The following is a 27,633-nucleotide window of genomic DNA, read 5'->3' as shown; positions in this document are numbered from 1 at the left end:
CTTCAAGCCCCTGCCTTCAAGCCCCTTGCAGCCCCTCCAGCCCCTTCCAGCCCCTTCTAGCCCCTTCCAGCACCTTCCACAAGGACGGCAGGTCATTGGCTGCCTCTGCACAGCCCCGTCTTCCCTTCTGGAGGCCGCCTTCCGGGGCCCCACAATGCGCTTGTCAGCTGGAGTTCTGAAAAGATGGGAAGGGGGGAGCACGCACTTAGGCCCCCAAGCCTCACTGTTCTCAACAGACCTTGGGGGACCCTGTCTCTGTGGGAATCTGCCATTCAATGGTGGCCCAAGGAGCTGTGTGTTATCAACACGCCTTCACCCTGGCCAAGGAGCAGAGACTCAGGGAGGAAGGCAATTTGTTTGTGAATTTTGCCCTTTGTTATGGAAAGCTGTTGGGTTTTAAAAATTGTAAAGGTTTGAACCGTTAACTCCCAGGGTAGTCCCGCCCTGCGGATGGGGAAGTTTGTGGATGTGTTTATTTCTTTTCTGAAAAAAAAAAAAAAAATTACAGAATGGATGTTAAGTAGCCGTATGCAAATTTCCTGGGGCCTGTTGATTTTATTCTCTTGAAATCTTATTGAAAAGGCTCAATCCCACAAAAATGGGAAAAATTGTGCACTCCAGCGCAGCCCTGATCTCCATAGACTCGCCTCAGGTCCAAGGCCTCTCTTTTAAGTCATCTGGCCTTTCAGAAGGGAGCATTTGTGCCAATGACAGACTTCCTGCCCCCTCCTGCCGTGCTTATCTGCTCGAGGAGGTGTCCAGAGGCCCTGACCGCTTTCTGGGATCTGTGTCCAGGACACCCCACCACACAGGGTGTCTCTGCATTACCCCTCGGGGACCTGGGCACTCTTGGGGGCCCTTTGTAATCCAGTTTCTGGGGGCATGTTAGATTATCCTCACGCACAATGATGTTCTGAGACCTGAAACAAGCAGCAGCTGCAGGTCAAGACAGCCTCATGGCAAAGGGTATTGTCATGGGCTGAATTGTGTCCCCCCCAAATCTGTCTGTTGAAGTCCTAACCCTAGGACCCTGGAATACAACTGTGTTTGTAGACAGGGTCTTTAAGGAGGTGATTGAGGTAAAATGAGGTCACATGGGTGGGCCCTAATCCAATAGGACTGGTGTCCTCCTAAGAAGAGGAGATTAGAATACAGACACACACAGAGGGACGACCGTATGAGGACACAGGGGGAAGATGGCCATGTACAAGCCAAGGGGAGAGGCCTCTGGAGGAACCAGCCCTGCCGACACCTTGATCTCAGACGTGCGGCCCCAGCACTGTGAGAGAATAGACGTCTGTTGTCTATGCCACCAGCCTGTGGTATTTGTCACGGGGTGGCCCTGGTAGACAAACACAGGCACGATGGTGGCGGGGACAGAGCCGCCCATCCTTCCCACCACACCCCTGCCGTGGCCCCCAGTCGGGGAGGATTAGGGGAGATGTGTTGACCCTACTCAGGTCAGACTGTAGTATGACCCTGAATGTATGTCAACCCTCTGTACGGACATGGCGGACGTCTTCTCATTTTAAGCAGAGGAAGGTTTAAAGGAACGAAGGTCTCCAGACACACGTCTGGCGTCTGGATTACTACTATCTACCATGACGCTGGGCTTCTGTGGATGTCCCACAATGTCTCCCCTGGGGAGGAAGACGGTGCGGGAGGTGGAGGCTCCAGGTCACCGCTGAGCAGGGAGCTGAACATTCCAGACCATCCGGCGTCTGTTCTGCAGGGCGGTCCCCAGCGGGTGGTGCTCTGCCCTGGCGTGCTGTCGTCACAGTGTGATTTCTCGCTCTGCCTTTGGCTCGTGGAGAGTCTGGTGCCAGGTACAAGCCTCCTTGTCCAGGCAGTGGCTTGGGTCTTCAAAGGAGCGGTTGGAGGTATTTGCACGGCCAGAAATTTCCGCAAGAGAGTATCAAACCCCACACATGGGAAGCTTCGCATGCAGCAAAGAAAATGCCGACTAGCTCTTCTCCAAACACGCAGAGACTGAGTCGGGGCACGTTCAATCCAACAGTCCAGTCTGGGAAGCGGTGCTGGAGGCGCCCCGCCTGCTCAGCAGGGCTGGGGTCTTGAGGGTTCACAGCCGAAACTTTTAACCAAGTCCCCACTGCTGGGCCCCAAACCACTGGCGACCCAGAGGTGCCTCCCGTGACAGCCTTTGCTCCATCACCTCCTGGTCTCTGTGCTTGTTCGGTGCAGGACTCCAGCCGGCTGAGACTGCCCAGGGAGCCAGAGACGGCAGCCCGAGGTGGGTGGGCACTGGCAAGCCCACCTCCCCTGTTCCCTTCCCTGCCCTACCAGGGAGACCTGGGGGGTGGCCTCTCACCTCTACTTGACCTGCTGTGAGGCTGGACACAGCGCCGCCCGCTCTGAGCTTTGGGTTCTCCATCCGCAGAACGGGATTCCTTGGGGGCCTTGATCGAGGCCGTGGGAGACATCGCTTTGGCCCGTGGGGCCCTCCCAACTTATAAATTAGGGCCCCACACAAGGTTTGGGTTAAAAAGAAGTCCTGTTGTTACAAATGTTGGAAAACCACCCCTGGAAACTCTCCTTCCTTTGATGCAGGTGGGGGGCAAGGGCGGCATCCAAAGGGACCGTGCTTCTCAGATGGCACTCAGCCAGCAGGGACCGTGCCCAGCCCAGGACTCCACTGCAGGGTCCTGCGAGAACTTGGAGTGTGGAGGGGACAGGGACAGGGTGCTTTCCTCAGTCTTGTCCTGACACTTAAGCCATCGTGCATGGGAGGTTCCAGATCATGTACATTGTGCTGGACGTGCATTCCTTCTCAGCCTCGAGCCATCCTGAGGACTTGGGCTGCCCCTTCCCACCACTGGCTGTCCCTCGGGCCTTGCCAAGTTCTGTCCCCTCTCTGGGCCCCTCCCTTGGGTGGCTTCCGGTTGTGCCAGGCCTGGAGCAGAGACCCCACAGGTTCCCGGGCTCTTTCATGCACGTTCCATGGGGCAGACGGAGGGAGCCCGCGTGGAGCCACCCCCTTCTCCAGAATGGCTGCCACCTCTCCAGCCCAATGCATCTCCTTCCCCGACGGCCACCGCTCCCCCAGCCTGGCCCGAAGGTGCCCAGGATGTCTGCGCGCACTATGGTATGGCCGCCCATTCAGCACAGATAAGCCCCTTTAGAAAATGAAGGGGAATTTAATTCAGTGCCTGAGTGACAGCGCGAAGATTTATCCCCTGGCCAGACAATGCAGCCCTGGGGCTTTAATCTCACCCAGACAATGAGCTGCCTCCCGGCCCTCATCCCGGGCTTTTCCCACGATGGCTGGTGATTAGCCGAGGTGCGCTGGATGGAAGCCACTATCTCTCAAGGAAGAGCGCTTGCTCGTCCGCCGGCCAGCGGGAGGAGGCAGCGCAGGAGGGAACGTGGAGCTTCTCCAGCACAGTCTCCATTCACCGAGCCACAGGGGCACAGCGAGGAGGCGTCCTGCAGTGGCCGTGCCATCCGGGCAGAGGTGGGGACGCACCTGAGGAGGGGCAGTGGCCACTCCCCTCCACTGGCGTCCCCCAAGAGGAAGCAGCCCCTGCTCAGGGCAGCCCCATCCTTCAGTCGGTCACTCACCCCAGGCCAATTCCACACACCAGCTCCCCAGGCTCCAGGCCAGGCTGTCAGCCACGTGACCAGGTGACACAACCACCTCGAAGCAAGCTCCTTCCCTTCCGCTGCTCGGCTTCGGTCTGTGCCTCTTGGAGGGGCACTGTGGAGGGGCTGCCCGGGCATGTCCTCAGATGGGCAGGGCTGGTTGAGGTCCTCACGCCCCGTGTTGTCCAAAATGACCGAAGAACCCAGCATGGACATGTGCTGGCACATCTCTCCCCCTCGGGGGACTTCCTGAGGGGCGTCCTCCTCCCTAAGCAAGCAGGTAAATGGAGGGCTCCGGGCAGCCGTGGGCACCACTCAGCAAGAGCCGGCCCTGGCCGGTGAGAAGCGTGGATTCCGCGGGGGGCATCGCCTCTCCAGCCGTGGGATGCCTCGAGAAGCGTCCTGTGGAGGGTCCCGTCCCTGGATGGAGGTTGGTGGGGGTCTGCAGGGGCGCCTGTGGACCCCAGGGAGGGTTGTGCTGCCTGGTCACCTTTCGTTGCCATAACTGGCTTCCATGGGGAGCAGGTCAGAATAGGGCAGACACATCCTCGTTCCCACGTTCCTCACGTGCCTACTGTGTGCTGGGCACTGTGACTTGGGTCTCCACTCCACACTGGGGACTCCCATCTGCTCGTTCCTCACCACACCCGCCCAGCAGGGGTCCTGGGCCTCTTCTTGGACCTGTGGCCCCAGCACACTCAGCCAAAAAGCCCTCGGCGGGGGCTTCTCCAGACTGCCCTGTGTAGCCCCAGAGAGCACGTCTCTGCAGAGACAGCCCTGGGGCCCGTCACACACCAGCATTACCCCAGCCACCGCATCAGCCCCAGCTCACTGGACACGCAATGCTGCTGTGTCCCCACAATCCCACTGAGCCATCCACCCCCAGGCCACCGCCCATGGCCAAGCAGGAGGGCGTGGCTCAGCCTAGGGACCAGCATGCAGGGGGGACCCGGTAGAGAACTAAAAACAGTAACTACATCAGCCGAAAGTGAGTCTGCTTTTTACCATCACCGAGCATGATGACCCAGACAAAGTGCTCCTCCTGGGGACACGCTGGTCTACGCGCCCCCTCCCGCTCCAGCCTTGCCCTCTGTGTAGAGGGCAGCTGGGCACACTCCAGCTGTCCCGCTCTCTGACACACGCGGCTTGGTGCTGCTCGGCCCTTCTGAGGGCACGTTCCAGGGGTCCGACTTGCTGCGGCCACACTGGGAGTGGGCTTCTCACCCGCCCCATGCCCGAACTGAGGGCCGATGTCAGCACAGATCCCCACCCTGCACGGCGGGACAAGCCCAACCTGAGGTCCTTCGATTCTGTCATTCCACGTGACCACGTGGAGGTCGTATTCCAGTTCAAAACCTAACACCGTGAAACGGGCCCGAACTGCAAAGGGTGGCAGCTTTGTTTGGCAAGGGTAAATTTTAGCGAAAATGGAAATTTCTCCTTTTTAAGGGTTAGTTGTTTTCGAATTAAAATGAATTTAAAAAACGATGATTGTTACTGAGTGTTACCTGGTCAGGACTACAACTGGTTTGGGCCTATAGAGGAGGGGGCGTCAGACACACAGGAATGCTGCTACTCCTGTGTCACTCTCTGCTCCACTGGGACAGCCCTCTTCTGTCTTTCCCGGGGGTGGGGGGCACCGTGGGTCAGGCCACTGGTCCTTGCTCCCGCCAGTGCACGGTGAGCACCCCACAGACACTGGCCGGGGTCTGACTCCCAGCTCACCCCGTGAAGGGAGGAACCGTGTCTGGCAGCCAGGGGTCAGCGTGGCCATCCCCCAGGTACAGACCCGGCCCACAAGGCCAGCCAGGCCTGCAGAGCTGCTTCCTGCCAAATCGGGGATCATGCCCCGAAAAGCAACACGGGGCAAGAGGAGACGGTCTTCCCGCTCTTCCGGCATGAGGGCTTCCCCAGCTGCACCCAAGCCCACCCTGAGATTTCGCTGCAAAGATGCTCAAGTGTAAAGGCTGACTGGACGTGTCCATCTGCCCCTTCCCCTGATTACAGGTGCAGGGGCCAAGTCACAGAGTGGGCGGACGGGCCCTCTCCTGGTCCCCACACCCCCAGGCAGGGAGCAAGACCACAGGCCCCAGGGCAGGCAGGGCCGGGTCCCCACGCCTCTCTGCACTCTTCTTGAGTAAACACAACATAGTCCTTCGGTGGGGGTAGAGCCCGGGGAGCAAAGGCACCTCTGGCTGCTCCCCCCACGGGGAGCAACCAGGAGAGAAAAGGGGGACTGGACAGAGCAGGGAGGGTGAGACAGGGGGCAGCCCAGGCCGCCTATTCCAAGGGACATGGAGGGATGGCAGGGAAGTGCCCCCCTGCCCGAGATTATGACCAGGACAGGCGGCCCTGCAGACAACGCGCCCTCCCTAAAACAGGTTCTTGGAAGAGAAGGGAAAGGAAGGGAGGCTAAGTCCGTGCCCCCTTCCCCATGGCGCCACCTCTTGGAGACCCTCAGGGAGGGTCCGGGCAGCCCGGGCTCCATGCTCCCTCAGAGGACAGAGCTCAGGGCAATGGGGCACCCCAAACCTACTGACTCAGGAAAATCCCCATCACCTGGGGCTTCCTCACCTGGCAGGACTCTGCCTTCGATGGCCGCACGTGAGCTCCTGCCCCGATCCCCGTCGCCCGTCTCTATTCTACGGGCGCCTTCCGTTCCTCTGTGGCTCCGCTAGAAGGAGACGCTGAGGAGAGGGGCCCCCACCCAACCTGCAGTGGCCGCCTTTCCTCCCATTTGGAGGGCTGGCTGGTGGGATTCTTTTTCTTGAAACAATCTCTGAGGCCCATTTTCTGACATGTCTGCTACAGCAGCCCCGTGGCTGGCCCCAGAAGACAGGAGTGTACCTGCCCACACATTCTTAATTAATTCATCAGCTCGTCCTGTGCCCCAGCCACACACATGGGGCTCCAGCAGTTCTGGGGCTGGAAGAGCACCTCTGTCTGTTGTGCACGAGAACTATTTTAGAGCACCCCAAAACGTCCAGGGAGCAGGGACACAAGCATAGACGCCACACCCAACCCCAGCCACAGTCACCAGGAACCACCCCCAGGTAGCTATGACCTTCTGTCCCTCCCATTAATGCCCAGACCAGTCCATCAGCCCACAGTGTTGGGGACCCAGTGCTAAGCTGACTGGGCTCCGGGGCTTGTGTGGGTGTCACAGACACCAGTAACAGCTCGACTTCTGCTAAGGCTGTTCATTGATGAACTTGAAGCCAAATGCTTTTCACACACCCCTCGGGGGCCCTGGGCAGCCCTTGCGGGGGTGTCATAGTCTGCACTTTAGGGTGAGTTCTGGGATATTAGGGGACTCACTCTGGGTCCCACAGTGGAAGGCGACGGAGCCAGGATCAGAACTGGAGTCATTAGGTGCTGAGTCCGTGTGCTAAGAACTGAGCCAGTGTCCTCCCACCTGGTCTAGCATTTTGGGGGCCATGGATGGAGCCCCCAGAAATCCCATTTTGGAATCCCCACTGCAGGCAGCCTTGACTCCCAAGGCTGCTTGCATGGCGGTGCTCCCAGATGCCCCCTGCCATCCTCAGAACTCATGCCGGGGCTCAGGAGAGCGGGCGCCCGGCCCTTTGTGCCCAGCCAGGGATCGGCAGATTCCCTTCACTCTCCTGCCTCAGTGAGGGCCTCGGTCACTTGACAGGCATTGGCTCAGCACCACTTGCCGGGTCCCAGGTGGGGAGTCAGGGGTGTCACCATGGATGGGACACAGCCCGCCTCCAGAACCACGTGCTGGCATGAGTGGAGATGCACGGACTGGCAGCTGGTACCCCACAGTGTCTGCTGCCTGGAAGTGCAAGTGTCTGCCCCTTGTTTCTTTTAGATTGACGGCACCCTGCTACAGACCTCAGGAAAGTGGGTTTATCTCTTCAAAATATGGATGCTTTCTCGCGAGGCAGGGATATAGCGTGTGGGCTGCTGCTCTGGACAGGCCCATCCCCACTGAGCTTCTGTCTGGGCCTGGCCGCCCCAGGGAGCCAGCGCTGTGTCACTATGCCCAGCCAAGGGGGCAGGAATAGGCTGTTTATTTTGCGTGAAGTCCTGGCTGTTTGGAAAGCTCAGGGCAGCCCACGGGGAAGGCGACAGCACAGGCTCTCTGCTCCCTGAGGCTGACTCCTCTCCTGTTCCTGCACAATTGCCCCTCTGGAGAGGTGGCCAGCAGTGAGGCCCCAGGTGGGAAGAGAGGTGGCCTCACCCAATAGGTGAAGCCCCCAGAGCGGGGGAACTGCAAAGCCACCTCATGGCAGCACCAGCCTGGAAAAAAACCACTGTGTGGAGGCTGGGGGCAGCGCGGAGCCCAGGAAGAGAATTTCCTCACCCGTCCCTTGTTTGGGGAAGTGACTCTGGCATAATGATGCAGGAGCCACTCACAGGGCCCTTGGCTAATTCAGGAGCTGCCCCTTCTACTGGTGGAGGAGGTCGCTGAGCCTCGGGGCAGAATCAATGCCCCAATGTGCCATGTCCAGGCCTGGAGAGGTCCTTGAGCGTCAAGGAAGCCCCCTGCCCGGGCAGGAGCAGCCAAGCCATTTCTAACCCTGCTCGAGGGGCACTGTGGGACTCTGCCTGGTGAGCCCAGTACATAATGGGGACACTCCAGAGCTGCAGATGGGGGCTCTGTCTGAGTGTCATAGTGATGGGGACCAAGAAGAGGGGATTGGGCGGCCAGGTGCGACAGAGCTCTCTGACTCTCTGCCTCCTGAGTCTTTCCTGCAGCCCCCATGCTACTTTGGCCCCCAGGGGGCTTCTGTTATAGTGCCCCTACCCTGGAGTGACATGCCTGGGCTGTTCTGGGGCTAAGCACAAAGGGCCACCAGCCCCCACTGACACCCAGGCTCCACAGAATGTCTGCAGTGTCCTGTGGCCGCCACCTTCCCTGAACCCTCCGTGGCAGAGGAAGAACAGCTCGGCCCAGAGGACGGGACCTCCTGAGGGGGCTGATGGGGCAGGACCTGGGAGGGAGGCACCCAGAGCTGAGATCTTTGGAGGGTGGGGTATAATCTCAAGCTCATTTGTGAGGTGGGCCAGTGCTGGCTTCTGACTTCTGTGGAATGAATGGATCTCAACCGACACTGGCCAACATGTAACCAAGGGGACGCGCGTGGGTCAGGACGTGGAGATGGCAGCCTTGCCACTAGGGTTGGTATTATTATTAATTATTATTAATGGTAGCTCCGAGCGTCCTGGGTGCCTGGGCCCTCTGGAGATGTGGCCCTCAGCAGCCCTGCTGGGTGGACGTCATCACACCCATTCTGCAGGGAATAGACTCAGGAGGTTAGGACGTTTGTCCGAGGTCCCACAGGCAGTGAATGACCTGCTGGGCCCAGCGCTTCCCCAGCACAGCCGGGCCTTTCCTGCTCTGCTCCTGCAGCGGCTCCTCGGCCCCGCCTTGGCCTTGCCAGTGCAGTGCTGAGCATCTTAGGCAGCTCCTCTGAGTTGCTCTACCTGAGAATTCTCTACCTGGGAAATTCGCAGTCGCTGATCCAAGCCCCAGACCAATGGTCCCCTGGGAGCGAGCCCACCCCATGTGCCCATGGGCCTGCAGGCAGCACCCAGAAGGCGCCCTCCTTGGAAGGAAGAGCTGGGAGGGAGCAGAGGCTCTCGTGGGAAAGTCTGAAAAACGGGCCTGGGAGAGAAGGGGCGGGCAGGAGAAAGGCCTCGGCACAGTTTCGTAAAGGAAGCCCCAAATAGCCCGCAAACAGCTCCCCTGCTTGTTTCTAGAAATGAGGGTGGCTGGGCAGGTGACCCAGAGCCAAAGCAACCTGCGCTCATTCCTGGCCAGCACAGGGAAACTGAGGAAGACGAGGGACCGCAGCCCAGCCCCCATTCCACCCCACTCACCGTCCACCCCTGCTCCGGAAGCTGCCGAGGACTCGCCCGCCTTGGGACTGCGGTCGCCTTCCGCGCTTGCCCAGGATCAGGACAGGGTGGGCCCTGGTGTCCAGCCCCCAGGACGCTTGCACGGGGAAGGCTGCGATGGGACTGAGCCCTGCGGCCTCACACTGGGCGTGGAAGGCAAAAGAGGAAGAGGTCGGGCTGGGGAGGGGGTGCTGGGGGCTCCGTGAGTCATAAGGTGTGGGTTCTAAAAACAGACCCTCTCGCTCTGCACCCGTGCCCCGCTGCCGCCGTCCGATGACCTCATCCCTTCCCGTGTGCTCCCATGTGGCCAGGGGAGAGCTCGGAGAAGGGAAGGCGGCGGAGGCTCCTGGGGGACCCCAGGGTGGGAGTCGTGAGAAAGGGGCCTGGGGGGTCTGGCGCTGGGAGGCTGGGGCGGGGAGGAGACGGCAGGGTGGTCAACTCCCTGGGCAGGGACGGCGATGGGAGCCCCCGAAGATGGGGCCTTCCCGGGGTCCACTCCACACCCCAAGCAGACAGGCGCCAGGGCACGGCAGGAGGGAGGGCAGACCCTGCGGGCTTGGCAGGGAAGTGGGACACCCTGGGTCAGAGGGCACTGGCCATCTGTAGAGTGGGACAGAATGAGGAAGGGGGGAGCATGACACCCCCCCGGGCTCCTCTCGAACACCCTCATGGCTCTCATGAAGTCCACACTGAGGGACAAGGGGCCGTCCACCATAAATCCCGGATCACGGAGCCGGGAAGAGCAGGAGGCAGCCTCCCACCCACCGGCTCCCCTGGAGACACCCTGAGCTGACCCCAAGTGTCACATGCACCCTACAAGTCACTCCGGACCCATGGAGTCACCCCCACACACCCCTGCCGCAGCCCGAGGCTGCCCCCAACACAGGCGTCCCCACGGCTGTTTGGATGAGTGGGCGCAGCCAGGCCTGGCCCCCGCCTCGTCCATCCACGTTCCTCAGACTGGGTCTTCCCGTCCCTCCTAGGAGCGCGGGCACCACGCTTGTGGGCAGGAGTCCCATTGATCTGCACCCACCACCCGACGAGCACCAGCCCCTCCAGCCCCATGAAGGCAGGAAACACTGCCATCCCTGTGTTGACCGATGAGGACACCGAGGCACAGAGAGCGGGTCCGAGCCAGGCCGTGGAGGCCTCAGCTGCGCACGGCGCCCCCCACACTGCCGTCCACACACTTACTTCCTCACGATTCCGCTTTCTCCCCAAACCCCAGACAACCCCAGGCCTCTGGGAGCCACCTCCCTGGACAGCCCTGGGCAGCAGGCAGAGGTGCCATCAGGCCACCCTGACCCGGCTGCTAGACAAGACCAGCTTGGGCCCAGTGATCTGCAGGGCTGGGCTCCCGCCTGGCCTCTCGTGCACTGAGTGCGAGAAGGGCCTCCTCATGATGGGCGGGCAGGGAGTGGGAGACCCCGGCCACCCGCCTGTGCCCCTTCTAACTCCCGACCCAGAGCCCGGTCAGGACAAGCTGCTGGCTGGGGAGTAGGCGAGGCCAGTAGATCTGCAGGCCAACCATTGTGCCTGGCGGGGAAGAGGCCTCAAGTGACAGGGGGGTCCCAGCAACCACAGCCCCCAGCCTCGCCCTCGTCCTGGCTTTGTCTCGTCCCACGCAGGAAATTCCCCCACGTGCCGTAAGAAGGGCACTGGGTCACCAGCACTGGGGGTCTGTGCCTCTGTGGCTCTGTCCACACCAAGGACGCCCAGGAGGGAAACCCCCACCTGGCACACACACAGCCCCCATCTCCTTCCTGACCCACAAGACTCGAGCTGGATTCTCCCAGGGGCAGGTGCACCCCTTGGAGTCCCCCTGGTGACATCAGCAGGGACAGGGCCCAGCTCCCCAGGTACAAAAAGTCCAGGAAGCTGGGACGCATCCACCCAGGTCCTTGCCCAAGTAAGCAGGAATGGCGCAGCCACCCAGCGTTGCTTGGAGGACTGGCGCTCAGGGGATGGCCCAGGTTTTCCACTAACAGAGTCTGTTCACACCAATAAGTGAAATGTTCTCTCGGTCACCAGTATGACAGTCGCCTCCTTGCCACAGCTCACCAGGGCCCACTGGAAATGGCAGCTGAGCCCACAGGGGCTGGCAAGGCTGCCCTGTGACCATCTCTGCTCCCACATGCCCAAACTGCCCACTTACGGCCTGGACTCTGATACCAGCCTAACGGGCCACACACCCAGCACTGGCAGACGCTCTCTGCAGGGTGCCTTGGGTTCATCTTTAAGTCACCACACTCTGCGAATTCCATGGCCACCCTAGGGATGCCTAGGAGCCACGAGGGAAGTGACAGAGGCAGGTCGGAAGTCGCAGGTGCATGCTGCTCCAGCTGTCCCGCAGCTGTCCCTCGTGCTGCCACTGCTGCCTGGCCCCTGCGGCCTCCTGGCCCCTGTGTGGCGAGAGTTCCTCTTTCCCTGGGTCCGGCGTGGGCCATCCGCCCACCCGCCCTGCACCCTCAAGTGTTTGTTTCTGGGTCACCAGCAGCCACAGACCACGCTGGCTGCGGCCACAGCTTTCCCCAGACCAAGGCCACTGGTCCGAGCCACCACTTCTCTTTGGCACTTCCTGAAACACGGGAGCCTGACCGCAGAATGGCAGAAGCCCACACACCCGTGGCGACTTTTAAAAAATTCTCAGATCTCGGGGAAATTTGCCAGGAACTCCTTCCTGGTCTCACCTGCTCTCTGCTTAGGTGTGTTGGGGTGCACAGGCCTGATCCCACAAACTGCCCTGCGTGTTCCTGATCCTTCCCTGTGCTCTGGGGCTGGTCTACATGGGTCGCCTTGGCCACAGCCAGGTGGGAGCTGACATATGCCCCATGCTTCAGCGGGCTGACCTAGCGCTGTCCGCTCTCTGGCTGCAGGGGTCTCCGGGAGAATGGCCAACCGAACCCCTGGAGAGTTCTCACCCCTTTCCTAGGGCCTGCTCCTGCTCCCCACCACACCCACTGCGTGCAGCACTCAGGATCTCGAGCGAACCTCACAAGCTAATGCAGCCCATGGTCCCTGTGACCTCATGCTGTGCTGTCCCCCACATGGTGGAGACCCCAGGGTCCTGGGACCCAGGGAGGCAGAGTGCAGATGACCTGCAGCATTCTTGCCTCTGTACCCTACCTCCTTCCAGGGCACCCAGAATCCGGAAAAACATTAATCAACCAATTAAAGAGAGTAGACTCTTCATGGGGGCAGTGGTTTCAGACCGTGCTCCAGCTCGGCTCCAGCCTGACCACGTTGCAGGCTGGCTGTATGGAAATTAGGAGCGGCAGCCCGCATCTGCCCTGGGACTTTCAAACATTGCAGTGCTGCACCGTGCCTGGGCTCAGCCCCAGATATCAAGATACCCTGAGCTCTGCCTCTGACGCAGAGCTAGCCTGAGCTCAGCCAGACCTGGGCTCTGCCTCTGACACAGGGCTAGCCTTGACCCTGAGAGAGATTTGCATGGGGAAGGAGTTGTGAGTGCGTGGGATCCCTCTGCCCCAGCCGGGCTAGGAGCAACACTCAGTTCAGGGAAGTTACCGAGAAGGCAGGCAGCCACAGCTAACTCTGCGGTTTCTCGGCTGTTGCGGAGCTGGGCCACGATTTCCAGAGGTGGGAAAATACCTCCATAGAACCCAAAAAGGCCCACTGGGCTGAAGTCCCCAATGCTGCTGTCCCATTCCCGTCTGCTTCGAAGGTGTCACATAGGCTGCAGCTGCAGGCCTCTGCCCTCCCCCCTGGGCTTTGAAAGCTTTGTCTTGAGACTTCAGCAGCCCCCTGGACAGCACCCACCCCCACCCCAGCCTGTGTCCCCAGCCCCAGAGACAACGGGAGACCCCCACATGCCTCAATCCCCACCTCATGGCTCAGAGCCCAGACAGGGACTCCCTGGCCAGAGGGAGGAGGTTTCCAATCTAGAAACATCTGCAGAGCCCCGAGGGATGCCTGGTGGTCCAGAGGGCATTCAGTTTACGTTTCCCACTCACAGGTCATAGACGGCGAGTGTCACACTTTTTAAAAACAAAACTGTGTATTTTACCATGGAAATGAAAACAGAACTCCTGAGCAAAGGCTCCCAGCACATCCTCTGCCACGAGCCCCAGGCTGGTCTCTGGACCCTCTCCTAGAGCACTGGCGGTACCCTCGGGTGCCGGCAGAGCATGGCACGCCTGAAAAGAATGTTTGGAGGAGGTACGACAGCAAGATTGGGCGCACTTGCTCCAGGTGGCTGACACCCATGGGAGCTCACAGTGACCTCTGCCTTACAGCTTACCAAGGGGGCCCCAGGCCAGGGACTTCCCCTCAGGGCTGCCTCTCCGACCCCCTTGGGTGGAGGCCCTGCTCCAGAGCCACACGATGGAGCTCACCATCAAGGTCATGGGTGCTCACCATCTGGGGTCACAGAACCTGGTGTCCTCATCGACAAGCAGGTGACACCTGCACTGTGCAGCCTCGTCATGGGGTTGGGGACTTCTGCGTGGCCAGCCCTTGTCTGCAGCTGGCTCAGTCGATCCTTCACATCTGCACCTGGGTCCCCTCCTCAGGAGCCCTTCCAGGGCCACTACCTAAAGCAGTTCTCCCAACCCCAGATACTATCGCCCTGTGGCTTTTCTTGGCCTTTTTCAAAATCTGAGTTATCTTGCATATGACCACGAGTCCACAGTCTGTCTCCCCCACTAGGAGACAAGCCCCTGAAGACAGGCCCGTTCTCTCCAGCCTGCTCTCAGCTGCGATTCCGTGGCTCACACAGTGCTGCTGGGTGGTGACCACTGGATAGATAAACCTGAGTCCTCTGCGAGCAGGCGGCTCAGCCCTGAACTCACATCCCATATCTCTATAGTGGGGACAACACTGTCCACCCATCCCATATGTCTATGGCATCTATGGCAGGGACAACACCACCTTCCCATCATGTACATCTATACAGAGGACAACACTGCCCTCCTGTCACATATGTGTGCATCTGGGATAACCCCCCCATCCCGCCCAGTATCTCTATAGCGGGGACAGCACCGCACATCCCATCCCATATGTCCACGGTGAGGACACCACCCCCCCTCCTGTCTCATATCTCTACAGCAGACACAATGCCGTCCCCTCTTCCTGAGGCTGGGGACGATCGCGGCAGGTGCTGCAGACTAGTTAGTGCTCAGCGCGGGCCGGCTGCGGTCCCGCCTGGGGCCCTCCCGGGGCTGCCCCTCTGAAGAGCGGGGGTGCCCCCCACAGCCAGGACCACCAGCTTCCTGCTCCACCACCTGGAGACGGACGGGGGAGGGTCTGCAGGCTCTCACACAGGAACCAGGGACAAGTGGGAAAACACGGCGCTTGGCTGGCAGGGCGAGAAGCCTGCTCAGGGAGGGGACTTAGCCTGAGCCGGCCTTTCTCACTAACTCCCACCTGGGTCACAGCATTTCTAAAAAGCCCAACACTGCCAGCTCTCGAGGTTGTCCAGCGCACAACAGAAACCAGGAAGATGAGCTTTGGAAGATGAAGGGACGCTGGACGTCCCTGTGCAGGCACAGCCGTGCTCCTCCACGTGAGGTCTAGTGCTGGCCACGTCCACGGGCGACCTCCACTCCCAGCGTCCTCCCCCTGGGCCTCGGTTTCCCCATCCACACATCATGAGTGTCCAGGAGCCTGTTTGGCGTGGCTGTGTCACGTGACTGACCCAGGAGAGCCCAGCTGATCCCTTCCTGCAGTTTAAGCTGCTCCTGGAGGCCTCCTGGGGCAGAATTTTGATCCCATTGTTAACAGTCCTTCCACTCTTTCTACTCAGTCAAGTCTCCTCGTGGTGTCTGGGCATTTAGCAGAGAAGAAATCCCCACCCAACCCAGAGCACAGGGTCACGGGAGAATTCACAGCTGCGGAAGCTCCGGGGCAGACTTTGGGGGGACACAGGACTTCCCCATGCTTGGCAGACCCTGCGCTCTGCACGCTCCAGCTGAGGTGAGTCCTGCCCCCTGCTCCACGGGAAATCTGCGGACAAAGAAGGAGCTGCCCGGGCCACCTGCCCTGAGACGCGCACGTGGAAAGCCTCGGGGGTGGGCTGCGCAGGAGCAAACTGAACGGCTGCTCCTGCTTCTCAATCACGGTTCACCACAGACCACGCGTGAGGACCCCGGCAGCCCGGCTGTGGCCCCACAAGCCTGTGGACCCTGCAGGTCCCGAAGACTCTGTGTTAAGCTCAGATGGAGGCTCCCAGGCCCACGGCCAGCGGGAGCACCTGCTGCGCTTCCAGAAGCCTCAGTCAGACGTCCCGCTTGCTCTTCAGGGGACGGTGCCTAGGAAAAGACCTCGTCCCTTTTCTATTTGAGCTCAGGCGGCGATGCAGCCAGAGTTCAGAGAGGCTGTGGGGTTCCAACGAGAGCGGCCGTTAGCCTCAGGGTGGGCAGCAGACAGGCCATGGCCTCAGGTCCTGGCTGAGTCTCGGGTCTCCAAGGCCATCCTGTGGCACAGCCCGGGGATGGGAGTCATGGCTAGAGAAGCCCTCAGGGTGCACAGGGGATCCACCCCTCGGAGGGGACGTGCAGCTGCGGGGGAGACAGGAGCCATTTGATGCCATTTGGGTGAAAGTGGTCACGTGATTCCCAAGGAGTCCCCACTTTGCATGGGCTGCCCCAGGGGTGCTCTGTGAGGCCCTACCAGGCTGCAGGCCCCAAACCAGCACCAGGGTGGGCACATGGCACTTCTCACAGGGCCCAATGCCTGAGTCACCCAGCCGGACTCTCTCTGAGTGACGGTGGCTCCTGGGAGAGAGGCAGCCACTGCCCTCTGGGGACCAGCCCCGTGACGACATTTGGGCACTGCTTTCCAGAGGCCAGGGACCTCGTGGGCATTCTCTTCCATCACGATGTGACAAATGAGGACGCCGTGGAGCTCCGGATCCCGGGCTTATTTAATTTGGGTGCTCATATCTCGTCTGCCCAGCTGGACTCTGAGCAAAAGAAAGGCTGGGACAGAGCTTCTTAGAACACTGAGGGGGGAGAGAGGGGACGCCGTGCACAGCCACCAAAACACGAATGGATGAACACACGGCGAGTGAGTGATGCAACCGCGAGCGCTGGGTCACGGTCCTTGAGAGGAACCCGCTCTCCAGGTGACGCCGTTTGGACTCGGATGGCGGGACAAAGCCAACATGCCTGGTGTTCCCATTTTCACTAAATCAAAAGAACCGTACATGGGAGGGGAGCAGACTTCGGCTTCAGGACAAACGCCTGGAATCGGGCTCAGCCTGGAGGAGACGCGGTACCCGGGAGAGTCGCGAGTGCCAGGCTGGAGGCCCTGTGTCTCTGTGGCAACAGTGGCCCCAGCACCAGCCATGCAGGGAGCCCCTCCCAGCAACGGGCACTTCTGTTTAAATTAAGAAACTATGAAAAGGCCAATTGGACTATATTCATTTTACGGCCTGGAGATGTCCTGACGGGGGTTTTATTTTTCCTGCTCAGGAACAGGAACGAGCCGCTGTGCTCTGAGGGGTTCCCGCCTCCTAAAGGCCAGCTCTTGCGGAGCCCTCCAGCTCCAGGTACAGGACGCAGCTTCTCTCTGGAGCGAGGACGTGGCCTTGGTGCCCACAGACCCAGCGCTGGGTGGGGGAGTCCCAGGAGCCCCCACCCCTGTCAGAAAGCAGTGCTCAGCTCAGCTAATGGCGAGAACCAGCGTGCAGGCCACTGGGGGCAAAAAGCTGTGGGGGTCCAGGCACATCCTCTCTGGGCACCACCTTTAGCCACCCGGCTGGGGCCAGGCCTGCGAAATTCCCTGCCAGCAGTAGGACAGGTGGAGTGACAAGGGTCAGACAGCTGCACACATGGGGAGGGGGCCCTCCCTCATCCTGTGCTGGGGGCCTGGGGTTCTGAACTTAGAAAATGATCCCACAACGATGAGGGAAAGGCCGGAGATCCTGGTCCCCTTGGGGCGAGTGGTGGGTGCGACGCTGCTGAGCACAGCCTCTGTCCTTGCTCATTGTCACCCATGGTGAAGAACACGCGCTGGGGAAGGTGAGAGGTCGGGACTGGGGCCAAGTGTGGGGGACGCCCTGTAGTGCACCTCGTGCCCCGGACCCCCCCGGCCAAGGTGCAGCATTCGTTCATTCGAGCACATCGGGGACCCAGGGCAGAGTGGCTCTCCGGGGACCCAGGCCGATCTTGGCTCACCTTGGACAGGAGACAGGGCCCAGTGCCACAAATGGGGAAGCATCTCCCCCCCCCAAAAAACTGATTTGTCAATAACCAGAGGCTTGTTGTCCAACGGCATCTCAAGGTTGTTTTAAAAAAAGAGGAAAAGTAAAAATGGAAACGGTGGGCAACGGCCACACAGTGAAGACATGACTTTCCAACAAGGGATTCTGGCAACCACAAGAGCTGCTGGCCACCTTTGGATGGGTGATCCAGAAATGCTCGATTTCTAATGTCCAAGGAAACGGGGCCACGTTGGGCAGTTTTGACTAAGAATGCTTCTGCAAAGAAAGAAATCAACGTTGGTTTAAATCTCCTCCCAGAATCTAAAAACTCCCTCCCACAAACCCAGCAAATGTGGATTTCCTCATTTGGGGTCACGTAAGCTGCTAAGCGTGAGGAAAGACCCCTGACCTGACCCCAATGTGGGCAGCCGTGTCCTGCTGGAGCTGATCCGGAGGGTGAGGTCCAGGGCTCCTCGCCCACCCCTCCCAGGCCTCTCCAGTCCCCAACACGGGGTGGAACGGGGGTCTCTTTCTGCAGTAGGCTGGACACGAAGGTGAGAAGCCCACCCCTCCACCTCTTGTTGCCGGGCCCAGCACCTCCCCTCGGCGCCACAGGTGAGGCTGGCCAGGGTGCCAGAGGGCAAGGTGACCCCTCCCAAGAACAGCCCAACGCTAACCCTTCAGCTCAGGAACGGGAGCTCTCAGGACGAGGGTCAGAAACGTGCGTGCGGGCGCCGGTGGCGGTTTCCATTTCCACTGCAAACACATCGACGCTGGCCCGAGAATTACGATCACTCAGACTGTGGCTGTTCCCTGTCCTTTCTTCTTTTCCATCTTCTCTTCTTTTTTAACTTTTGTTGGAGGTGAACGATACCATGTTTAGATTGTGGAATTCCATCCCTTAATTGCTTTGCTACTGGAAATTTCAGGAGGGCTCTCACTTTTCACAGAAATCCCCAGGCGCGAGCACGTTTCTGCAGATCTTTTGCCTAATGAACGGCGCACTGCCCAGAAAATAAATAAATAAATATAGAGGCCCGCACCCACAGGTGAAGCCAGGAGCGCGTCCGCGGTGAAAGGAGGCCTCCATGGCGGGAGGACGTGCTGGAGTTTCCAACCACGCAGTCACGGTGGAAGATGGCGACAGCCAGCCCAGGCCTGGGGTCAGCGGCACCCGCCACGCACGTGCCGCAGCCAGTGCTGGGGCCCTGGCTCCATTGTGCTGCTGGCTTCCCCCTCGATCCCTCTGTCCTCCCACAAGACCAGGAAGCGTCCACACAAAAGCACACCATGAAGACCAAAGCCTCGGGCTCAGAGAGCGGGTGGGAGGCAGTGGCCCTGGAATGACAGAGTCCCTCACACGCACAAGATCGCCCTGAGCAAGCCTCAGGCTCCCGGCCGGCCCTTCCGCCTGAGAAGAAGGTGCCTGGTGTGCGTAAACGAGAAGAGACACAGCAAGAGTGTGTATCCAGCCTCCTCGGGCCACCGTGGCCTTCAACGGGTGACCTGGACGACTGTGTCTATGGACACATTCTGAGAGGCCCCACCAAATTAGACTGAAAGAAGGTATTGGGCTCACGGGTTTGTGGTCAGGAGCAGACAGCCTCAGAGCTCCAGAGAAGCCACTGCCCACCTGCCATCAACATAAAGCCACTGCTATGGAGCACCGATGCTCAGGTCCAGTCACCCTGCAGGCCTCCTGCTGCCCATCTGCCCTGTGACCCAAAGGCCATCACAGGCAACTAGAGCACAGCTGCCATGGCCACCGTGCCATGGCCTCCGGGAGGAGAAAGGAACACATGGGCAGGATGCTGATTTCCTCGAGGGATAGGCAAGCCCATTCTGTATTAAACCACAGCCCCACAAGTATGAATCACCCCGTGCAGTGTGCCAGGTGGGAACACTAAGCTCAGAGAGGCCCGAGGGCAGCCAAGTGGCACAGCTCACCAATAGTGCGTGCCAGGATTCCATCTGGATCTGTCTGAGCCCAAAGCCTGCGTTGTCCATTAACCAGACCATGAGAGAGATGCCCATAGGACAGAGAGTACCTGAAGGGGGTCCTCCTCCTGCCCTGGGTCAGTTCCCAGTGTTCTGCGAGGGTGAGTTCAATGCCTCCGTGGTCCTCCCAGGCCCTGCTGCGTAGCAAACTCAGCTTGGTTCTCGGCCACAGGATGATTCTTGTCTATGGAGGTGGAAGTCCACCACTGCTGGGGATGTAGGGGACCCTGAGACCCTCCCCAGCACCCCACAACGTCTGCAGGTGGCCTCCGCAATGTCCTTATCTTCTCAAGGCTGCAATGCCACCCATGTGTGGTTTGTGTCCAGATTCCACATGCGCATGTATTCTAAAAGGTCAGGGATGGGTCCTGGGCACCAGCCCCCAGGCATCTGTATGTGCCCATTTTCACTTCCTTAGACCATCCGCTGACACAGATGGGTGTGATTTGGAGACAAAGAGGAAGCAGGAAAAGGGGTCTGGATGCTCGGTGGAAACTGTCCCAGCTCCTGGAAATAAACCTCAAGCCTTCACCAGTCTGTGCCAGCATCTGCAAAAGATGCACGCAGTCCCTCCAGCCTCCCGTTCACCTGCCAGCCTCCACCCAGGGACCCGCAGGCTGCCCAGCTGCAGCTGGCAAATAGACACCCAAGAGCTACCAGCACAAAGAAGACCCCACCCTGCCCTGCAACAACGTCTACTATCCACTGAGTCCAGCATTTGGGATTCACAGGAGATGTCTGAGAACAGCCAGGTTTGGAAGTGAGGGCTGACTGGTCCCCCTGGCTGCCTTTCTGGACCACTTTGGTTTTTTTAAGTGGGCAGGAGGCCTAGGTATAGGCACCAGCAGATGTGGCCTTGTTTCAAATTCTCAAGGGCAAGTGCAGAATGGAGATCCTCCTTGGCTCGAATGTCCTGGGCCAGCAGCCTGCACTCTGGGGCTGCACCTCAAATTTCGGCGACAGAGCGGTCGCAGAAAGAAGCCTATTTTATTGCGGCCTGCGTGAGCTCAGTATTTCTGTGGCCCCTCACCCCCAGCATTCCGTGCTTCCCAGGGGGGCAGATAATCCCACAAAGGGCCTCATGCCAGAGCTCGGACACTGGAAAGCACTTTCTCCAGCCGCCCAGTGCTTTCGACTAGCCAGCACTGAGTTCACCGGAATCTTCTTACTGGGCCCCAGGATTCAGATCGAATGTCCCTTTGAAAGGGCCAGACCAGAGGCGGCTCCTGTGCCTGCTTCTGGGTCTGTCTGACACCAGATGCAGGGGGCTCCAGCCTGTTCTGCCCCACCTAAGGGGGACGGGCCCCCTGACCCTCCGGTGCCTGCCAGTACTTTAGGAGAGGAGGGAAAGGCTCGTAACTGGCCCAGCAAATGCCAAGGCCCTTCCTCCTGGAGGGAGCCCAAGCGGTCGTGTTTGGATCCAGCTCTTCAGCCACCCTCCTCTTGCTCCGTGCACAAGCCTAAATCACTATGGACACCCAAGGGCATCTCCCTGAGCAAGAATCCGGCTTGCTGACAAAATGGTCCCTCAATCTGATGACTGTGCATAAGTCTCCACAAGTCCAAGACTTAACCAAAGTCTGGTTCCTGTGGTCACGTCTCTGCAAAGTACTCTGTACACGTGTACACATATGCACAGGTATGCCTGACACATGTGTGAGTGTGTTCATGCACATGTGTGCAGGCATGTGCCTTGCACACGTGTGTATGTGAGTGCACTCACAAGCTGATCCAGTGAAGCCCCCATCCTGTGGGTCCCTAAGTGACCAATGACATCAGAGACGAAATCTCGGGCATCAGAGCATCAAGTGGATGTGGGCAGAGTATGGAGAAGCAGCCACCCCCTGGCTCTCGGGCCTGTCCCTCAGATAAAGAGCACCCCAGAGCCCCGGAACAAAACTGAGCAAGACAGCCCGAGGGCGGGGTCTGGCTCGGTGCCCTGACCCTATCCCTCCCTGCCATGGAACCAGTGCCCACCTCCCTCCCCACGCAGGCATATGTCCTGATGTGTGCAGGGTGTCCCTGAGCAGCTGGAGTTCCTCAGCAGAAGGCTCTTCATGGAAACTTGGTGAAGAAACCCAGGCTGTGGGCAAAACCCCCCAATCCCATGAAGATGTCTGCCCGGCTCATAAAACAGCACAGCTGCCATTCACCCCCACGGGCCACCTGCCTGCCTCCTGCACCACAGTTCATGCCAATGCAGTCCCCAGCCAGCCTGAAGGGAGCATCTCTATCTGCTTCCAGGACAGTGCCACCTGTGGTGAGGGATGCCCAGGTCTCAGGTGCCCGGTTATGCACAGCGGAGCTGCAGGCAGCTCTGAACTCCTCGTCTGAGAGCCTGGAAGATGCCTCCATGCAGCACAGCCAGGAGACCTGTCCCGAATGTCCCTTGGTCACGTGTACTCAGCTCATCAAATTGTTTTGGATGTGCTTTATAATCTGGAGACCACATCCAGGGGCCCCAGGGGTCACTGCTCTGCTCTGCAGTCTCACACAAATCTGCCTTTGGCCAGAGAAAGTTCCAGAAACTGAAAATAGCTGCTAACAATGACAAGCTCAATTGTGAGGACAATAATAGCAATAATAATAGCCACGTTCGATGTGCCGGTGCATTATCCCAGCAGGGCCTGGTGGGCTTGGTCGTCATCCCCCCACCAAGGTTTCTGCCTCCTCCTCTGCGCCATCCAGAAATGTCTGGCAAGGGGCCCGAGATGAGCAACTGCCCCGCAGGGGAGGGAAGAAAGTGGGGGCCACACCCCATCTAGCTCCATTGCAGCACGGACCCTATCCCACTGCTCCAGCCACCCACACTGTGTGCTCTGCACCAGCGGGTAAGGGGACAGATGTCCGCCTCGCTGCATCTGGAGGAGCAGCCCCTGCCCAGCAGGTCCTGCCTGAGGTCTAGGGGGAGAGCAGTGCTTGGCACAGGCCACTGGCCCCTGATCTATCCTGACCCAGCAGAGATGGGGACACTAGTTGGGGAACCCGGGAGCTGACCTGCAGGAACAAGAACCCCACAACTGTGGCCATGGGGTGTGGGGTGAAGGATGCTTCCTCGGTGCCCTCAGCTCTAAAAACTGAGCCCACCCCCAGCTTGGGGACCTCCTTGGGAATGGTCTGCAGAGCCCAGCACGTTGAGGTCCAGTCCTTCCCAGGTTCCTACATGTCACCAACCCTCCTGTCCTTCTCAGCCCACAGCAAGAGTCCAGATCAAATGTGGGCCTTTAGCCTCCAATACTTATCAGCTGGAGGTGTTCTGGCCGGACCTGCTCCTGAAGACAACCAGGAACAGAACATTCCCCTACATCCCCCCACCAAAGCCACTCTGATTGCATGGGGACTGGCCATAGGGGCTTTCAAGGTACCCAACCATGCTGCGGGCCAGCCTTCTGCCCATCATGTCTGGTCCAACATCAGCAAAGGTGAGGAAGCCCCATCTGAATTTGGGGAGTGAAAGCCATGGGTGGTCTCTGAGGCTGGAGGCTGGTGGTGTTCAACTCTGAGGGATCACGGGAATTTCAGGAGACTGCGTGTCAGGGCACCTCAGGGCCCAGGGGTGGCACTCACGGGGGTCTTCACCACTGTTACCAGTGTGCCTTGGCTGGCTTCATGTCCCCAGTCCTGCCTGCTGGTCCCAAAGCCTCTGCTCCGGGTCTGGCAGGGAAGGGAGGGTCAGCTTGGTCTTGCTTTGACAAATTCAGTGGGGTGTCGGGGGCTTGGAGCGGGTGGCCTGCCTGGCCTGGCTTTGCACGATCCCCACGGTGTCCTTCCTTCACCCCCGAGGCCAGGCTATACCCACTGGCTAGTGACCGACACCTGGTGATGGGAATCAGCTGTGTGGTCAGAGTTCCTGGAAGTCTTGAATCCGGCCCGGAGGTCCAGCTGTCCGGCCTCGTCCACTGAGGGGCTCACCGGTCACTCCTCCTCACAGGAAGAGACCACCATGCTGCCCCTGCCACCCCCAATGCAGGTGAGGCCATGCACTATTCTGTGTTCTCGTGGGTACAAAAGTGGGGACTCTTTGTAAGAAACCCAAGGCTGCACTCTCCCCACCTCAGCCTCTTCCTCACAGTGCCAGGGAGGGGACTCCCAGGGGTCTGCAGGACCCAGGCTGCAGTAATGGGCTTCTTACACACACCCCCGTGGCCACAGTTCCCTTTCTCCCCTTTGAACGAGGCTAGTCTGTCCCCAGAGAGGCAACCTAAACCCCTCGGTAGAGCAGAAGGTGGGCAAAACGTGGAGGACAAGCCCTCACCGAGGCTGCCAGCAACAGCCGCGGGGTGCAGCCGGGGCCGAACAGAGTCCGCACCATAATTAGCAGATGAGATTCAATAACACACAGCAGCTCTCAGCAGCTTTATCTAACCTTTGAAAGGTGAGATTAACACTGAGATGGGGAGAAAGTTAGAACTCCGGCCTCTGCTTTGCAATTCTGATTCCGAGCCGGGAAACCAGAGAGCCCCGCTTGGGCCGCACTGTCTGCCCCCAAGATTTCTGAGATCTCTCACTTTCCACTTCTTTTTAAAACCTTTTGTTCGTAAGGACACTTGGCCAAATGTGCAGCCACCAAACCGCCCCCCCAAGACACACACTGTCGCACACACACGCACACACACGCACACACACGCACACGCTCCCTGAACACCAGCATTCCGAGCGTGGGGACCGGCATTCCCGTCACACAGGGCTGTCGGTGTTGCCAAGGCTTCACAGACTCTGTGGAGATATTAACAATCTCCCCTTGTCCCAGATTTACTCGTTGTTGCTTGGATTTCACTTGCCCGGAAGAAGCGTCCCCTGCGGTCCCCTGAGCAGAAATCTACAAGGAGTGCGCCTGGTGGAGAGCCAGCGGGCCTTGCTGGAGTTTGCTCTGCTCCGGCTGCGGGCTCAGGAGCGGGCCCTCTGGTTTTTTTACCGAACGGGTCATCGGCAGTGCTGATGAAATGACTTCTGGGGGTCTGAGGACACCACCCAGCACATCGCAGCAGGTCTTATTTTTAAAGTCCTGTCAAATCACTTCCAGGGAAAAATTGATCCGTCTCTGATAGCTTTTCTTCCTACTGACGTGATAAATAAATAATTAGCTACCTCGTCGGGCTGTTTCATTAAAGAAAAGGATGGCTAGACGGGCCGAGATAGAGAAACTGATCAGAAAGGCCGAGCCGGGCCGTAAATCCCCCGATGCTTTATGACACCACTTGTACTCCGTCAGTCACTAGCTTTATGTTACGCCTGGGCTGGGAACTGAATGCCCTATTCAGAGAGGCACTCACACGGCGTGTTATTGCAATTTAATATTTTCACACACAGACACATCATTATCTCGGAACCTGACACTGGCAGTGTAATTCTGCGATTTTTCAAGAGGGCCTAATTTTTCTAAATGTGAGCACCAGGGCCCAGGATTGTCTAAACAGTCCCATTTCCTCTTTGTTTCTTCTTGGGGGTTACAGATGTGCAGAGACGCAGTCACAGACCGTGGCCACCTCTCCAGACCTTTGAACTTTTCTGGTCCTTCTCCCACAACAACCAACTGCAAAACGGCTTTGGGCCAGCTCGGCACTGGCCGCTGGTGGCAAATGTCTCCAGCACCCTGGGGGGAGGGGGCAGCTCAAGGGGGCAGGGAGTTGCACGATGTCACTGATAAACAAAAAAAGAACGGCTGGGAGGTAAATCACATTCAAACATCAGGTCCAGGCTGGCACACAGGTGCTTGCATCTGTGTGCACACATAGAGCACACAGGCATACGCATGTGCATGCTTGCACGCTCCCTGCAGACAACCTCAACGTGTTGGCCAAATGAAGGGCCTGCGTTAGGGGCCATTGCTCCCTTGAGCAGCACTGGCTCTGGCCAACAAAACTCTGGTTTTCAAGTAGTTCAGGAATGCATCGGCTTTCCCAGGAATAAGAGCCTATGAGTGATTTGCAAGACAGCCAGGAATTTCCCAGGGACACATCTCCTCCTCAGGAAGGGCAGGTGGCAGGGGAAAGAGGCGTGCCCTGGTGGCCCTGCCGTGCTCCATGCTGGTAGATGCTGCCTAAAGCCACTACACTTTTACTAAGGCAGTAGACATCCTCTGTGTTATAGGCCCCCTCTAAGAGGGACCCCAGGGACTTGTGGCTGCTTGGTGCTCTCCTGCATGCTGACACCCCAAAAATGGTAGCCAGGACCCCCCGCAACCTAACCTGAGGGAGCCATGCACACGCTCGGAGGCTGGACTGCAGGTGGGACAGTGGGTGGCTGGAGGAAGGACCACCAGCCCCTCCTGACTGTGACGGCTGGAAGTGGCCATTGCAGGCCAGTACAAGCCGGAGACACGGGTTCTCAGCACTGCAAAGACCTTGCCACATCCCTTTCTCATCTTGGGCTGGCAGCAAACAGGCGCCAGGGGGCCATGGAGACCCCCCAGACCCGGCTCCAATGGGAAGGGAGAAGGCAATGGCCAGTAAAATGAGGATTAACGCCTGGCGCTTTCCCAGGCCGTGATGCCGCCTTCCCAGGTGCCCAGGGACCGCCGCGGCCTTCCTGTGGTCACTGGACTCCTCCAGCAAGCGTAATTTTCAGTCTTTGTTTAAATGTTTTATGGACTGATGGGACCAGGCCTCTCCGACAAGGCTGTTACTGCCCACTGGGCAGATACAAATGTCTGAGCATTTTTAAATGCAGGCCCTTTCCCTCAGAGACCCAACTGGAAGGGGCAATCGGAGTGTATTATGTAAATCCATATTTCGGTATAATATTGACTTCCAGCTCCTGAATATAGATACGGGGATTAAACTGTGTCACAGGAAAGAGTTCCCGGGCATATCCAGAGCCCATTCCTCATGTGTCGACCAGAAATTTTATCCCTCTGCTGAAATGTTGGCGGCGCCTTGCCTGCCACAGGTACAGAGAAACAAATTTCACTTGAACCAACGAATTTAAAAGAGAGAGAGAGGGGCTCACGGAAGCAAAGAAAAATATGCGAACCTCCTGTCTGCATCCTTCCCTCCCTCCCCCCCTTCCTTCCTCTCCTTTCGGCCTTTCTAATTTGAAGTAGGGCTGGGGGTCCGGCATCCCTTCGCCCCCAGCACACAGGCAAGCCTGGGTTATCTCCAGTGTGCTGAGGCTGGTGGGCACCTGCTGACCCCCCAACTCGCCACACTCTCCCACGAGACACACAGCACGGCTGGAGACAGCCTGCACTACCCAGAGCTCAGGGACCACATCTTCCTCTGGGTGGGACACCCTCTCCCGAGGGAAGCATCCTGCAGCCTCAGGGGTCCTCTACCCCCAGATGAGCACAACTCAGAGCCTGGCACACAGTAGGCCCACAGACAGCGTGCTGGGCTCCAGGAGAGATGGAGCCGCCAAAGCAAACAGAAGACCCTGACCCCATGCAGGAGCTGGAGGCCTCTGATAAGAAGAAAGGTGGCACATGCCAGCAGCTGTCTCAACCCCGAAGACAGATGTAAGCATGGAAAACGCCCAGCGTGGCGGAGGGGCCAGGAAGGCGGCGAGGGGAGGGCTGGCCTTTGAGCACAGCGAGCCACCCCCCCCCACACACACACACACATATGAGGAGCCGGAACAGATTCGGGCACCTGTGCTTCCTAGTTTGAAAATAAAATAACGAGCTAATGATCGTGTGCCTGTGTTTTATTTCAGAGCTGCGCTATGTGGCAGGAATCAAAATTGGTCCTTTGCTGGAGCCAAGGGGAAGCATGTTATGCGGTGCAGCTATGGGATGTGTTACCAGGCACACCCACAGCAACGCCGCAATGCTGGTGGCCCACACCCTCACCTGACCTGTGAATACCTGCCGGCCTGCACTCATGCTCCCCGGAGGGTCCCCACAAAGGTTGGGAGGCTGAGGACAGACAAAGCAGTTTCCCAAACAGGCCAAAGAGATAAAAACAAAATTCAGTCTGGCTGCCCATCTGACTGGAGCGTGACATTGTAATGCACCCCAACCTGGCCCCAGGGCCCCCTACTTCCAGGCAAAAGCACCCCACAAAACA

Source organism: Cynocephalus volans, chromosome 8 (assembly GCF_027409185.1).
Source record: "Cynocephalus volans isolate mCynVol1 chromosome 8, mCynVol1.pri, whole genome shotgun sequence".
Classification (NCBI taxonomy): Eukaryota; Metazoa; Chordata; class Mammalia; order Dermoptera; family Cynocephalidae; genus Cynocephalus; species Cynocephalus volans.
This window is presented reverse-complemented; position numbering follows the sequence as displayed.